The sequence below is a fragment of the Nicotiana tomentosiformis genome, chromosome 10 (genome assembly GCF_000390325.3).
Source record: "Nicotiana tomentosiformis chromosome 10, ASM39032v3, whole genome shotgun sequence".
NCBI classification, from domain to species: Eukaryota; Viridiplantae; Streptophyta; class Magnoliopsida; order Solanales; family Solanaceae; genus Nicotiana; species Nicotiana tomentosiformis.
Window position 1 is genome coordinate 48,921,127 of NC_090821.1, and position 16,943 is coordinate 48,938,069.

General features: G+C 36.8%; 1 long non-coding RNA gene across 1 annotated transcript; it reads left to right on the forward strand.

The window, feature by feature from the left end:
- The first annotated feature begins 16,415 nt into the window (after positions 1–16,415).
- Positions 16,416–16,695, forward strand: LOC138900652 (uncharacterized). The gene is made up of 2 exons (XR_011411769.1): positions 16,416–16,588; positions 16,637–16,695. It is a non-coding gene; the product is annotated as an uncharacterized lncRNA (long non-coding RNA).
- The last annotated feature ends 248 nt before the right edge of the window (positions 16,696–16,943 follow it).

Below are 16,943 nucleotides of genomic sequence, written 5' to 3' on the forward strand. Positions count from 1 at the left end.
CTTTATGTGTTTGACAATATGGTCTAAAGAAATAATAAGCAAAATATAATTAATAAGAAGAGAAATTCTCTACAAATCTACCTTTATGTTATAACTTTTATATTGAACTTAAACGTAGGGTTAAATATGAATGAATCAAAATACAGTTTAACATTTTAGTCAACAAATATACAGTTATAAGAAATAGCCAAAGTACATCTTGATCATATTATTTGCATGGTAGATTTTACTGGATGCATTTGGCAAACAAATTCCATAGAGTTATATTACATAACAGAGGTGGATAATCATTATTTTTAAGTTTTTTTGGAATTAAAAATCCATATTACTTTTGGAGTTCATATTTACTGTTCCTAGATATCAGTCATGGTATAAGAACTATTTCTTGAATTCTGACTAAGATGCCAGTAATGGGTTTTTGAGTACTTTAAGTATAGTGACTGGAAGTGCTTTAGAAGATGGATTTTATATTTCCTTCTCAATTTCTGTGTGATAAGATTTGATATCACCTTATTAGATGTGTGATAAGCTTTGGCCGTGGATAGCGAATTGAATGTTTCATCAACTTTACTGTTGAGTTGTTGAAAGAGAAATGTCTAACCATCTTACCATTAAACCGTCGTTGATAGAATTTAGTTCAATTGTAGATGCAATAAAAATGAGAGAACTCACCGGCTTACCATTAAACTGTTGTTGATAGAATTTAATTAAATTGTAGATGCAATAAAAATGAGAGAACTCACTGATCTCTCGACTCTCTTTTGTTACGGATTTGGATAGACAATTCCTTTAAAGTATTGTTGGCAACTGACCTCTTACTCTTTGTGCTTCTCTTTCTCGGATTTGCTTTATTCTAATATATGAACATTCTTGAGTTGCATTTGTTAACTAACTTAGATCTGTTTCTCTTCATTTTAGATTTTACTTTACAAGAAAGAATTTTCCATTAATATCGAATATGAGGATACTAGAGATTCTTTACAAGAAAGAATTTCTATTCATTCTCCACCGTATGTTTACATTTTACTCAACCATCTTATAGATATTTCATTAATATGGATTAAACTAAATATAATCATGAGATCTGGATAAAACGTGGACATAGAAAATGAGACTTTTCTGTTCAAAACCGTGGAGTTATTCTGTTACTAAGAACAATAACATGAGGTACATAATATATATGATATTCAGAGATCTTATTTTCCCTTTTTAACTAACCAACAATTCAAATTGGTAATTTCTTGAAGTGTAAACTTGGTGTTGGGATGTTGTTACTTGTCCTCTCAAGTTTTGACGATGATGCTTATAAAACAACAACACAAAAAGAGGAAGAAGGCAAGAAAAGAAAGAGGGATAATACAAACGAGTAGAACACCTTGATGTTGTAAGATAAATGTGAGGAAATGCCCACTAAAAAGTATGAAACTGTTGAAAATTGGATTGCTTCCTCGACCCTCAGAAAGCTGGTCAACATTCTGAAGCTAAATCATCCATTTAGAAGCAGACAAGTGAATTTACGAGAAGATTAATGTACTGCGGGAATGCGATGAGGTCTATTTGTTTGATTTAGCTAGGTAGCATTTAGGCCGAAGATAGCACAGGTCTCAGGATCAAGCCGTAGCTATTATGATCTTACTTCTTTGTCCCCTCCACTTGGGTTCGTGATGCTTGCTTTTGAACTTTCTGAAATTGCATGTCTATTAGATTTTAAAAGAGTTTTGAATAAAGGTTCTTTTTTTAAAAAGTTTATAACACTACTAGGAAATAGGTAAAGGCTTTTACAAGTTCTTTCCAGAAATCAGACATTAGATGACCAATTTTTGAACTAAATCTTTATTGTAGTGTTATCTTAAATATGTATTCCAATTTGCTACAATATGATTGTCTTTCTTCCTGTGATCCACTCTCTGTAAAATTAATGATATGGCGAGTGTTAGATATATAATCAATTTTCTTATACACATGCAAAATTTATATGTATACGGATTAAATTTAAAATATGTAAAAGAAAATGTTAATTTATTTATTTATAAGCGCACGAAGCGCGGATAAATTTAGTAGTTAGTGGTATAAAGCAAACAATCTGACTTGATCAAACAAAATGTCATCCTCATCACCAAATGCACTCCTTTCTCTATTTTTTCTTTCTTTCAGATGTAAAAGCGAATATTGAAAAATTTCCCTTAGTTAACGAAGTATTCACTGAAGCTTTTGTCACGATCCAAAATCCAACTAGCCGTGATGGCACTTAGCCTAATCCGCTAGGTAAGCCAATTAACAATAAACCAATTCCAATAAAATTTGATGAGACAATAATGATGAAATAACCGAGCTTTTATACTAAATCCCAAGGACTGATAGTACAAATCATGAGCTTCTAAGATTTAGAATTTACAAAGCTAGTATGAAATAAAATATATCATTTGTTTGAAATATAAATGAATAGATTAAAATTTTAAAGCTACCAAGATCAAGAGGCAGCTATGACCGGAACGCAAGTACATCTTCAAATCAAGCTCCCGCCATACACAACAACACCATCATCAAACATATGCACACAAGGTGCAGAAATATAGTATGAGTACAACCGACCCCATATACTCAATAAGTAACAAACCTAACCTTAGGTTGAAAGTAGTAACGAGCTAGGATAAAGGTAGGAGTCCAACATCAATAGCCAACAACAGATCATAACAATATAATAAAAGTGATAAAAGAAATAACTCAGAGATGTGATGTGATGCTCGTTAACAGTTACGGAAAAATAGTCATGCTTTTCAGGTATAACAGTAAAACCCAAATCCTTCACCGAAATCACCAAAATATGAGTGAGTCAGAAAAACTGTGATTTTTCCCAAAACTATTTAACAATAAATAAGATGTTTCATTATTAGATACCATGAGAAAAGTACTTCTCTATGCCTACATATCAGTGTGCACGTGAAATCATGAATGTCACAAAAACCGCGTAGCATGAGAAAATGCATCTCTATACTTGTATGTCAAGTATGCATGTCAAATGCAATGCATCACAGTGATGAACTCATGTACTCACACTCTAAGAGTACTCAATCTCACTGTCTCACATTTTCCACTCATCACGCTCAATCACTCGATACACTCAGTCACTCAGCACTGTACATGGCAAATCCAACCTAGGGTAGAACCAACCCTCAACACTCTCAGTCACTCAGCATTGAACAGGACAAATCCAGCCCCGGGCAGATCCAGCCCTCAACACTCTCAGCCATTCAGCACTGTACAGGGCAGATTCAGCCCAAATGAATCAATAGCAACTGCGCTCACTGTGGGTATGCAAACTCCGGAGGAAAAGATCCAGTTCAAGCGCTATAATGAGCCAATCATGGCATGAATTAATAATACCTGTTGCGGCGTGCAGCCCGATCCCATCAATATCACTCACAAACAAGCCCTCGACCTCACTCATTCATCAATCTCTCCAGTCTCTCGGGTTCACAATGTCATGAAAATCAGCCCAAAAATGATAATATGATGTATTAATAAATAGCGACAAAGACTCAGATATGATATGGAAATGAATGAGTATGACTGAGTATGTAATTGCAATGTAGACAAATAACTCAACAACATAAATGACCGCAGTGGTCTCAATAGGATAAGCATATAGCCTGGACATGGTTTCTAACATGAATATCACAGCTCAATTACTTTAACAGGTAGGAATCTCATTGATAAAATAAGATTAGGTCGCTACATAATACCACCGAATAAATTGAGTCATAATTCACACGGTGCACGCCCACATGCCCGTCACCTAGCATGTGCGTCACCTCAACACTAAATATATATCACGTAGATTTAGGGATTCATACCCTCAGCACCAAGTTTAGAAGTGTTACTTACCTCGAACAAGCCAAATCCAATACCGAGCAAGCTCAAAAATAGCATCCCGCCCGCATCAACCTCCGAACGGCTCGAAACTAACCAAAAACAACTCAAATACATCAAATAATGTCTAAGGAAACAAACCCAATCTATAAAGGTGAAATCTTTAATCAAAAGCCCAAAGTCAACCAAAAGGTCCAATCAGGGCCCACACTTCGAAACCCGAAAAAACATACAAAATCTGATGACCCATTCGATTACGAATCCAACCATACTAGTTTCACTCAAATCTGACTCCGAATCGATGTTCAAAACTCAAAATTTTACTTTATGAAACTTTAGACAAAAACCCCTGATTTCTCTCTTGAAATCCTCAATCAAATGCCAAAAACGAAGATAGATTCATGAAGTAAAATAAAAAATCGAGTAGATAATACTTACTCCAATCCATATGGTGAAAATCGCTTCGAAAATCGCTTCAATCCGAGTTCCATAGCTTCAAATATGATAAAATGACTCTAACCCTCGAAATGGAAATTAATAGAGTCTGCCCAATTATTACACTTTGCGAACGCGGACAATCCCACGCATTCGCATAGAACAAATCCCACAAGTTGAGACATCCACTTTTGCGATCGCACTATCACAGTCGCGAACACGATGGTCATTCTCCTACAGCTACGTGACCACAAAGAACAAACGCCTAGCATCTTTAGGCCTTCCTTCCTTCTACTCTAACGCATTGCTAGATTCGCGAACGCGCTGAATATTTGCCTCAACCTTCGTGAATGCATATGTGGACTCGCTAATGCGATGAACAACTTTTATCCCAGCCATCAAACAACTCTACGCGATCACAATTAACTCTACGCGATCGCGAACAAGGAAACCAGATGCTCAGTAGAACCAGCAATGCTAGAATGGCGGAAAATGATCGAGTTTTTGACTAAAATTGTCCCTTAAGTATATGAATAGGTCTAACTTTGTCCTTGATATTTTATCTTGAGCACATATAGTCCTTTATCTTTGCTAAAATGGAGGACATATAGTCTAGTTAACAGCAAAGCCCAACAAAAGGCACAAAACTAATGGCCCCATCCCACGTGCAATGCACATAGCAGTAAAAACATGAGCATAATAGAGGTCGTCTTCCTAAAACACCATTTCCCCCTGTTTACCCTTAATCCCTAATTACTTGCGAAGCTACATGCTTATTGCTTTCTATCTTGCAGCCATGAAAGAGAAACTCAACCCCGACGGCTCGGAACTTGTATATGAATTAGTCGTGTAAACTGAAACTATATATCATATATGGAACTGCCAATGTTCCATGTTCAAGTGAATAAACTGGCTAATTATATAAACTGTTTGTCCAATTGAATAGTCTTAGCCGTAATATTATAATTTGCTTGGCTTTTGAATTACTCATGTAGGGAAATGACACCAGAAAATAACGATAATAATACTACAATGATATTATTTGTAAGCGAAAACACACGGATTGGCTTGAGCCGTGCTAGGAACTGTTCTAAGAAACTATTTCAGCAATGTGAAATATTTTCTCAGGATTAAACAAACTCATCTCTATTTATTTAGAGGGTACAAGAATCAGCAAAATTAAATAATACGCCAACAAATCTTAAGGAATAATTATAATAGGAATTTCTTAAAGAAAAAATAAAGGTTTTCTCTATTTTTCAGTGGCTAGCTATTAAGGAATAATAGCTAATGATTAATGGAGATTATTAAAGTTTTGGTTAGAAAGCATACTAATCAAAACGCGTAAGAAGGAAAGGAAAGAAACTGAATATTTCTTAAGATCTTTTCAAGTATAATGTGGGCCTATATATAGGCTATAAAGAGCGCTAGCAATAAGACAAGTGTATTGGACACTTATACACTTGTCCACACATATGTCACTTGTTATTTAGCATGATAATTGGTCAAGTTTCATTGAATATATTGCCACATGGACATATGACTTCACGCAAGAAGCCACATACTATTCCAAAATATTTTTTGAAATAAATTAATTTATCAACAACTCATGTTTATGCTATTGTGGGGTGAACAGAATTTTCTTTTTTGATTCCTAACCTATAAACAGTTTCAAGAACAACAAAGGAGAATAGTGTTGCTAATAATTCCTTTAAGATAAGAACTGATGGTATAGTTTAATTCTACTCATTTTGGGACTGATTATGTCACTAGTCATGCTAATCCTTCATTACACGTTGTGTTTAGAGAAGAATTTCATATGGATTTTCCACGCGGTTTTGCTTTTGAAGCCATACAAGTCAATGGTTACGCTGAATTGGTTATTTGGAGAAGATGAGCCTATGTGGGTCTTGTTTCTACTGTCACATGCATTGCACGTGGAAATGAGCCGTTAGTTTTGTGCCTTTTGTTTGGGTTTGCTGTTAACTAGACTATATGTGCTCCATTTTAGCAAAGATAAAGGACTTACTGCCATACTTAAGGGATAATTTTGATTAAAAATTCGAAAATGATCCGAATTAAATCCGAAACAAGCCCGAGCCCCTCGGGACCCGTCCAAAAATTGCAACAAGTCCCATAACATAACATGGACCTACTCGAGGCCTCAAATAAGGTATAACAGCATCGAAACGATAAATCGCACCTCAAATCAAACTTAATGAACTTTGAACTTTCAACTTTCAAAACTCGCGCCGAAACATATCAAATCAACTCGGAATGAATTCAAATTTTGTACACAAGTCCCAAATGACATAACTAAACTATTTCAATTCCCGGAACAATCCGAATATCCTCAAAGTCAACTCTCGGTCAAACTTATGAACTTTCCAAACCTTTAAATTTTTAACTTTCGCCAATTAGCGCCGAAGCCTTCTAGAAATATCCAAATACGAATCTGGGCATACGCCGGAGTCCAAAATCACCATCCGGACCTAACAGAACCATCAAAACTTCAATCCGAGATCAAATACTAAAAAGTCAAACTCGGTCAACTCTTCCAACTTAAAGCCTCAAACATGAAATTCATTCTTCCAAATCAAACTCCGGATCACCTGAAAACCAAAACCGACGATACACACAAGTCATAATACATCATACGAAACTAATCGAGACTGCAAATAGCTGAACGGAATGCTAGTGCTCAAAAATACCGATGGGGTCGTTAGATTCTCCCCCACTTAAACATACGTTCGTCCTCGAACGTGCCAAAAGTCATTCCAAAGCCGTCAAATCACTGTGCCGCTGTACCAAGCATATACCTGGGGGTGATCCCATGTCACTTTAATCCATTTAATCCTGACGGCACAACCTAACTGAAGATCCTTAATTCTACCTTAGCCAATAACCTTAGAATCCAATTTCCAACATCCGAAATTCCTTACAAGACCCGAATTTCACATCTACACACTGTATAAGTCTGAACAAGCTGCATCAAGCCATAACCATATCCCAAGATACAATCACATGATATACCACATAACTCAAATACTCATAGTAATAACTTTCGGTCACAGTAGCTTCCCAAAATAACCCAATACCGGTAATAAACCTCATATCGAATAAAGCCCCGTTCTAAGACCTTCGTACACTGCCGATGATGAAAGAAACATGCAGAAACCCGTAACCACTTATCAGATAAACAAGTCATGGAGTTCCCTCTCGCTTGACAAAAATTTAAACCAAATCCTAAGCCGACTTCCGATATTATTCCTCCATACATGCTGTAATCAAATCCGATAGTATCCATCCTAGGTCCAAATGACCTCATCTCATCACACAACCACTCTAGTGACAGTTCACGTCAATAAAACCTAAGGCCAAAATTCGTGCAATCCATGCACCAATAAGCAACAACCCAAATGTACTCAATCATGGAAAATGACCCAAACGAGAGAACCATCCCGCAAGTTTAACAAGTACCACCACAACCGCAATATTATGAATCCATCGTTCATAGTAGAACCAAGACACACGAATCTAACACAAAAGATCATAGCCCAACATAACTTCACTGCAGTGCGCGACCCTATCTTATCACCGACCCATATGAAATACCTCAAGTCACAATGCTCAAAATCAACAACCATACGTAATTCGACATCAAGTACCCAAGGTGCATGACCGTAACCAAGGAGAAGCAAATAACACAATGCCACAACCCTAAAGGACCATAACCAAGGCGCAATCAACCATTCCATACCCCAATCACCAAATCACACGAAGTCCGCTATAAGGCCCAAACGGAACTGCACCATGTGTGCATATAACCAACATATCATAACCCTTTTTAGCATAGAAGAGTAACACATAGAGCATATCTTAACTCTAACAAGATCAACTTTAACCAAATGCCACACCCCCAACACAGACGGTTCGGAGTCCATAAATCTGACCCGGTGTAGAATACATATCCTCATTAGACCTACCGATGAGCCCCCAAATCAACCATGGTCATCCACAAATAGATAAATAATCCATCTGAAAGTCCACAATGACCTAACCATAACACGTACTATCATTTGTGTTACGCCTCGCAGCATTACGTCGATGTTACGCTCCGCAGTATGTTATTACGACAATGTTACACTTTGTAGTATTGTATGTTAAATTTGTCGTAAGACAATTGACATCAGTTCAAGGACAAGATTATTTGGAGATTATAAGTATTATGCTATTTCAAACAAGTGATGAGTAAATTCGTGAAGGAGAGAGGGTAAGCAAATCGAAGAAAATGAGTTTCGTCGAAGTTTGGCAATTTGAGATAAAATACGGTCCAAGCTATAATACCCCGTATTTATGGACTAGTATCATACAAGGTACTACATGACCATGATAGTAGGTGTATAAGGTGTGCTAAAAATGAGTAATATTTTAAGTAATTTGAGATAATTCTTAATTATGTGGATAATTGGGTAATTATAAATTTTTAGTAGGAGATTAACTAAGTAATTAAGCTAATTAAGTAATTTTAGATATGCTTAATAAGCCAAAAATGTGGCAGCAATTGGAACAAAGATCAAAGACACAAATTGTGACTCTTAAAGTGCATAAGATAGGTGTCACAATTAAAGGATGAGGTGGCTTAGTCATGTAAAATGTAAAAGATCTCTCAAAATAGCAAATTAAGATGCTTATGGCAAAAGCTACAAGAAACGATTTCCTTCAGCAACATTCATATGAGTTATATTATTCAATACTATAGCAACTCATTCAAAAAAATGTTAGCAACATGAATTTTTCCACAAAAACCATACGAGGCTACGTAATGTTATGGCAACGGGATTTTGCGATTCAAAGGGAGTACGGTGCAATCTTTCTCAAAGAATATCATATGGATTTTTCCTACTCCGATCTTGCCATTACATATTTTTGCAAAAGACATGTGTTAGAGAGATTGTCAAGAGAATCAGTTCAGGTATATTAAGGCTATCCCTTCTTTCTTTTTGGCATGATCTAAATAATATAAATGAAATGAGCAAAATACGCAACTTTCATAAATGTCTCTATTCATAGAAATACTATGGGTGTCTATATTCTTAATTCCCCATGTGTCTTATTATTCTATCATCTATTCATGGGTCTCAGAAAATACGTACGTTGATAAAATTTATTTAATGATATTAATCAGAGGCATAATGGTCTTATGACGTTTCGAGAGATTTTATTAATAGAATTCTTATGCATTTCATGCATTTATACATGTAAATTGACCCATGACCAGATGACATTATATACACGTATATTATATGTATATGGGATATGGGAAAAGGTTATAGCGTTATATACGCACCACCACCTGATCAGCTGGTATACGTTGATGATTTGCCCACAGTGGCTGAGATGATATGATGGGATGCCCTCAGAGGATGGATGATGTTATGAACGCATATACCTATGCATGGTATGATATTTATATGCATATGCATGACACTATAAGTATTAAATAATTCACAGAGCTATGCAGACTTACATGTCGAGTCTTTTACTCTATGTTTCTCTCGTGTGTATTATTTACTAATTTTCATTCCCTACATACTCGGTACATTATTTGTACTGATGTTCCTTTTGCATGGGGATGCTGCGTTTCAGCTTAGCGGAAGGTTTTGGTGCGCTCAATTTGCTCTGGAGTTGCTTGTTTGGTCACTATGATTTAGATGTGTATTATTTGGTATGGCGGGGATCTGTCCCGACCTTTATGACAATTATATATTCTTAGAGGCTTGTAGACATATGCCATGTACGTAAAAGGTTGTATGGCCTTATCGGCATATGTTTAGTGTACGAGTGGTTATTTTGGTCTTATAGGCCCGTATGTCTTATGTATAAATTGGTATTCATGCTGTATTCTACTTATCTCATGGCAGCCTCTCCGGCTCAACTATCTATGATAGTTTGATACGAAAAGATACGTTATGTTGGTACTCGGTTGAATAAGGTACGGGGTGCCCATCGTGGCCCATCGGTTTGGGTCGTGACAAAAGTGGTATGATAGTAGTTTTGTCCTAGAGAGTCCATAAGTCGTGTCTAGTAGAGTCTTGTTTATGGGTGTGTTGTGCACTACACTTATAAACAGGAGGCTATAGGGCATTTAGAACTGTCACTCTTTCTTCTTACTCTAGATCGTGTGGTAGAGCTCAGTTGTAAGAACTCAATTTCCTAAACTCTATCTTATTCATAATATGACGATGCCTACATCCAGAAAGACGGTTGGTAAGAGATATAGTTGTGGATGAGTTGTGTTAGAGGAATTCGATTTTTCATGATGCTTATGATGAGTAAATGTGAGGTCTTCAGCAGATCATGTGTGTACTAAGATATGTAAAACTTCTTGATAAGGATCCCTAAGGAAAAAAATATCTATTCACTCTTATGGTAAAAAACAATAAGAGAAACGAAAATTAGATACAAGTTTCAACAAGTAAAAGAAGCAAGATAAAAAAGGGTATGAGCTACCCAGCTAATGAATATTATCGCAGAGGAATATAAGCCTTTTGAAATACCTTCAACAATAACATAGGTATGTACAATTGGCCACACTCATCTCATTTATGCCCTATGGGGGCTAACAGAATTAGTATAAGAGAAGGCAGGACGTCAGGATCTAGCTAGGGTTAGGGTAACCCAAAATGGTGGATGGATTGTTAGCATTAGTTGACATTTCCGAAGGATATTGCAAATGTGCTAATAGATCTCCTTGTGAGACACCCAGAGGGTGCACTCTAAAATAGTACAGCTAGATATGAATACTACAAAGATAGGCACTGGAAGCCTTGAAGGGATAAATATTACCTTACCTGTCCCTAGTGGAGAAAGAATGTTAGGCTATCCGAAAAGCCAGTAGATGGAGCAAGGGGAGCTAAAAGCAAAAGAATGTCTTGTTCGAGTTTTCAAAATAAAGTGATAGACATAAATGTTAGCGGGAAATAAGAAGAGAGTTAATGAAGCATTATGAGTAAGATGTGATACATGGATGACAACGGTAGATCAAAAAGATGACAGTATTATAGAGTCTATAGTCAAGTGAAGGAAAGTACAAGAGGTGATAAACCTTGAGACAACAAAAAAGTATAGGCCATAAGGTCATATCGTCATTTCGAGAAATAAGTTCGTGACTCCAACGTGATTACCAAAAGGAAAAATTAGGGACTGATGAACAAGATAAACTAAACATGAACTAGGGACTGAGTAATAGTCGGCATCATGAGAATTTCAGAGATTGCGTCCCGACGATAATAGAATGGACGATCAAAGAAAACCCTTTAGAGGTCATTCAGGAAGACACTTCCCTAAAGTAAGCAAGGCGAGTAAAGTTAGGCTTAAGGGACTTTATGTGCCGGTTACACTAAGTGTCACCCTCGCTAGTGAGGAATTTTGTTATCCTTGGTACAAAAGGATTACCGCGAGGAGAGTAAGGATCATCGATGATGTGAAAATATGCCAAAGATGAGAAGGTAAAACATCTATACGTAGATCATCGTAGCATTAAATCTTAGTGCTCCCCTAAAGGGGGGGGGGGAATATGGTGTGATTTGGCATTAAGTCGGAATTAAGTGGTTCTAGTAACTATGGAATGGTAAAGGAAGAATGCGATAAAAATGAGAAAGGGATGAGATTGCAGTCATTCAAACCCTACAGATATGCTATGATTCTAGAATATTATGCAAGCACGACGTCAAGGAGAGGAAGTAAGGGTTCCTACCCGAGATGTTATTGATAGATAAGGAACCAATGCGAGATGTAAGTTAAGACAAAGAAAATAACACAAGAAAGATTACGCGGAATATTGATATGAGAATGGGCCAACGAGTAGTTAGTAGTTGATTCAGGAAGAGTCTAGTTATGGCTAAACAAAAGGAAACAGACAAATCAACAGATTGTGCAAGATGAACATAGTGAACCCCAACATGGGGAATTCAGTCTCGCAGATATGACATCGTGATCCTTGAGATATATTCAGATAGGAGTTGGGGTAGTTAAAGGTAAATAAAAAAGAATTCCACAGGGAAGACAGTCAAAATATTAGTTCAGAAGCAACCCCACAAGCACAAGGGCGTAGAAATAAGTAACTACGGATAATTATAGGCGTGGAAGAACATCAAAAATTCTGTCAAGTATACGATGTGATAGGTTTGTAACTTTACAAGAGCCAGAAGGTCTCCCTAAATACTACAACGAAAGACTAGCTGAGGAAATAAGGAAGAAGGCTTCAACCTAAGCACAGTGACCAAAAGAGGAAATGGTCTTGTAACAACAGTCTCACAACAACATTGTATGCACTCCATAAGGAAGTGGCACCTAGCGTGTCTAATGAGCAGGAAATGAAACCAAAAGTAATATTCGAGATCATATGAATTGCACAAAATTCCAACATGCATGGAACTAAGATAAGCTAAGTATATATGGAATAAGGGGGCAGAACGACCAGGAAAAGTAATTGCTTACGTTTAAAGAAAGCTGAGATGGAACAAAAGGAATTATTCGATCAATGATCCAGAGTTAGTTACGTTATGAATGCACTCAATATTTCGGAGTATTATCCATGCAGCATGTATGTTGACAATCATACAGCTGCAGAAGACTCTGGTATAAGTTAAAAGAAAGAATTGAGTCCAGGTCATAGACAAGGGATTGAATTGTTAGATGATGGTATCGCGGATATTCCATAGAGTCTATGAAAGGCTAAAGTAATAACTCATACCCTGAGCCGTAGATCAGAAGGTAGCTTAAGCCTACATAAAGGTTGATCAGAGGGAAGAGGAAACTAAAGGGTTAGACTATTTAAGTAAATCAGGAGTCTAATTATTGGACCCAGAAAATTATAGACCTCACGATTGAGAACATTGCAGGATCACTCTTAAATATCAAAGGTACAAGAGAGATAGTACAATAGCCATATTCTATAACGGCTCTACGATAAAGCCAGTTAGAGGAGTACCAGCCTCACAAGAAGTTAGTATGAAGCTCTCACCGGATTGTGTATGCACCAAAGGTGCAAGTATTATAATAGAGCTTCAAGTTGTGGATGTGAATTATACCTATGTGGAAGGAAGGTTATGAAAGAGATAAAAGATGTGATGCGAGATTTTAAGGTAAGTAAGGTAAATGAAGATTGTGAATAGTCCATACTTCAGATAGAAGGCTAGAAGTGCTGGGATTCAGTATCCAGGAATGATAGCAGCGTCGTCAGTGGCATACCTTCCAGCCTATGGTTTCTAGGTATCGAGAGGTCTAGTTAAGAGAGTAATGAAGAGTTTGAGATGATGTGATGTCCCGCTTGATGTTCCAGAATGACACAAGGAAATCTATGGTGCAAGCAAGTTGAAGGAAAGTTGTGAGTAGTATAAATGGATATGTGTAAGTCGCAAGCTAAAGTATGGTAGAGCGAAAAGGTTTTAGGAAGACAAGAGTAAGGATAAGAAAAGGCGAGTGAGAAGATGACGAAAATGGATAAGTCTTCGAGATTAAGCCCAAGAAAACAAGAAGAGCTGATAGTTTCTCTAAGTTATAGAAAACTCAGTATAGCCTGAATAAACTCAAAGGAGTCTAAGACTAGTAGCATTTAGAAGAGATGAAATGTTGCCTTGTTAGTAAAATGAAGGTGTAATTGTGATAAATAAAGGATGACATTTAGGCCTTCGATTGAGTAATGATTTCATGAATTGTACAGGATGAAAATACCCATGCAAGGTAAATCACATGGGGATGCTATGAAATACGATTATGGAAGTATAGTATCGTATCGCCCCTAGGTGGATCAGGAGAATCACTTCAAATGTTCCACGATACAATGTGAGCCCTAGTGATTAAGTAAGAGGTTTCAAGTTATCAATGGTAGATTGTAGATCAATATTGAGATGAATCAATAATGAATGTACAAAAGTCACAAAGTATGAGATGAGATTAGGCCGTCATTCTTAAGATGAATGTAATAAGGAAGCATTAAAGGACTTTGATTTATACATATGAGATAAGCAATGAAAGTAACCTGGAGTTTGGTAGCAGACCTCAGTAACGATAGATCGAAGTAAGAGTTATGGTATAGTATGATCCACCTAGATGCAGTAAAGTCATGCAGATAGATAATCGGGCCTATGAAATAAGATGTAGCAATATTTGTAAGTTCGACAAAGTACCGAGCGCAGAACTTCAATATACCTATAGATGCCCAGAGGGACATCTTGTCAAGCTCTGTATATGTTTACAAGGTAAGGCCTAGATTTTGGCTAAAAATTGGAAGAAAAATTTGGAGGGAAGAGTTACATAGGCGCACATACAAGGAAAAGTGGTGCAGGCTGCATGATAGAAGGTAGCAACTGTTACGAGATTAGAAGGATTCCGACTACAAGTCGTGGTATGAGAAAGAGGCCTAAAGGAGGGAATGCCCTGGACTTTGGATTTATTCACAAAATAATTACCTATATGGCAAGGAGAGAATACTAAAGTATTCGAAAGACATAGGTTATGAAAATGATAAGTGCATCAGTCATCATTCGAGGACAAATGTTCCAAGGGGGGGAATGATGTTACGCTCCACAGCATTACGTCGATGTTACGCTCCGTAGTATTTTATTACGACGATATTACACTATGTAGTATTGTACGTTGAATTTGTCGTAAGACAATTGACATCAGTTCAAGGACAAGATTATTTGGAGATTATAAGTATTATGCTATTTCAAATAAGTGATGAGAAAATTCGTGAAGGAGAGAGGGTAAGAAAATCGAAGAAAATAAGTTTCGTCGAAGTTTGGCAATTTGGGATAAAATATGGTCCAAGCTATAACACCCCGCATTTATGGACTAGTGTCATACAAGGTACTACATGACCATGATAGTGAGGTCTATAAGGTGTGCTAAAAATGAGCAATTTTTAAAGTAATTTGTGATAATTCTTAATTATGTGGATAATTGGATAATTATAGATTTTTAGTGGGAGATTAACTAAGTAATTAAGCTAATTAAGTAAATTTGGATATGCTTAATAATCCAAAAACGTGGAAGCAATTGGAACAAAGATCAAAGACACAAAATGTGACTCTTAAAGTGCATAAGATGAGTGTCACAATTAAAGGATGAGGTGGCTTAGTCATGTAAAATGTAAAAGATCTCTCAAAATAGCAAATTGAGATGCTTATGGCAAAAGTTACAAGGAACGATTTCCTTCAACAACATTCATATGAGTTATATTACTCAATACTATAGCAACTCATTCAAAACAATGTTAGCAACATGAATTTTGCTACAATAACCATACGAGACTATGTAATGTTATCGCAACAGGATTTTGCGATTCTAAGGGAGTACGGTGCAATCTTTCTCAATGAATACCATACGGAACATATTTTCACAAAAGATATGTGTTAGATGGATTGTCAAGAGAATCGGTTCAGGTATGTTAAGGCTATCCCTTCTTTCTTTTTGTCATGATCTAAATAATACAAATGAAACGAGCAAAATACGCAACTTTCATAAATGACTCTATTCATAGAAATACTATGGGTGTCTATATTCCTGATTCCCCATATGTCTTATTATTCTATCATCTGTTCATGGGTCTCAAAAAATACGTAAGTTGATAAAGTTTATACCATGATATTAATCAGAGGCATAATGGTCTTATGACGTTTCGAGAGATTTTTTTAACGAAATTCTTATGCATTTGATGCATTTATACATGTACATTGACCCATAACCAGATGGCGTTATATACATGTATATTATATATATATGGGATATATACATGTATATTATATATATATGGGATATGAAAAAAGGTTACGGCGTTATATACACACCACCACCTGATCAGCTGGTATACGTTGATAATTTACCCACAGTGGCCGAGATGATATGATGGGATACCCTCAGAGGCTAGATGATGTTATGAACGCATATACCTATACATGGTATGGCACTTATACGCATATGCATGACATTATAAGTATTAAATGATTCACAGAGCTATGCAGACTTACTTGTCGAGTCTTTTACTCCATGTTTCTCTGGTGTCTATTATTTACTGATTTTCATTCCTTACATACTCGGTACATTATTTGTACTGATGTTCCTTTTGCCTGGGGATGCTGCGTTTCATGCCCGCAGGTCCCGATAGACAGGTCGAGAGTCCTCCAAGTAGGCTATCAGCTCAGCGGAAGGTGTTGATGCGCTACATTTGCTCCGGAGTTGCTTGTTTGGTTAGTATGATTTAGATGTGTATTGTTTGGTATGGCGGGGCTCTGTCCCGACCTTTATGACAATTATGTATTCTTAGAGGCTTGTAGACAGATGTCATGTACGTAAAATATTGTATGGCCTTGTCGGCCTATGTTCAGTGTACGAGTGGTTATTTTGGTCTTATAGGCCCGTATGTCTTATGTATAAGTTGGTATTAGATGTTGTATTCTACTAATCTCACGGTAGCCTCTTCGGCTCAACTATCTATGATAGTATGATACGAAAAGATACGTTATGTTGGTACTCGGTTGAGTAAGGTATCGGGTGCCCGTCGCGGCCCATTGGTTTGGGTCGTGACAATCTGGCTAGCTTTGGCCACATCTTCACAGTCCACAACCACGAAA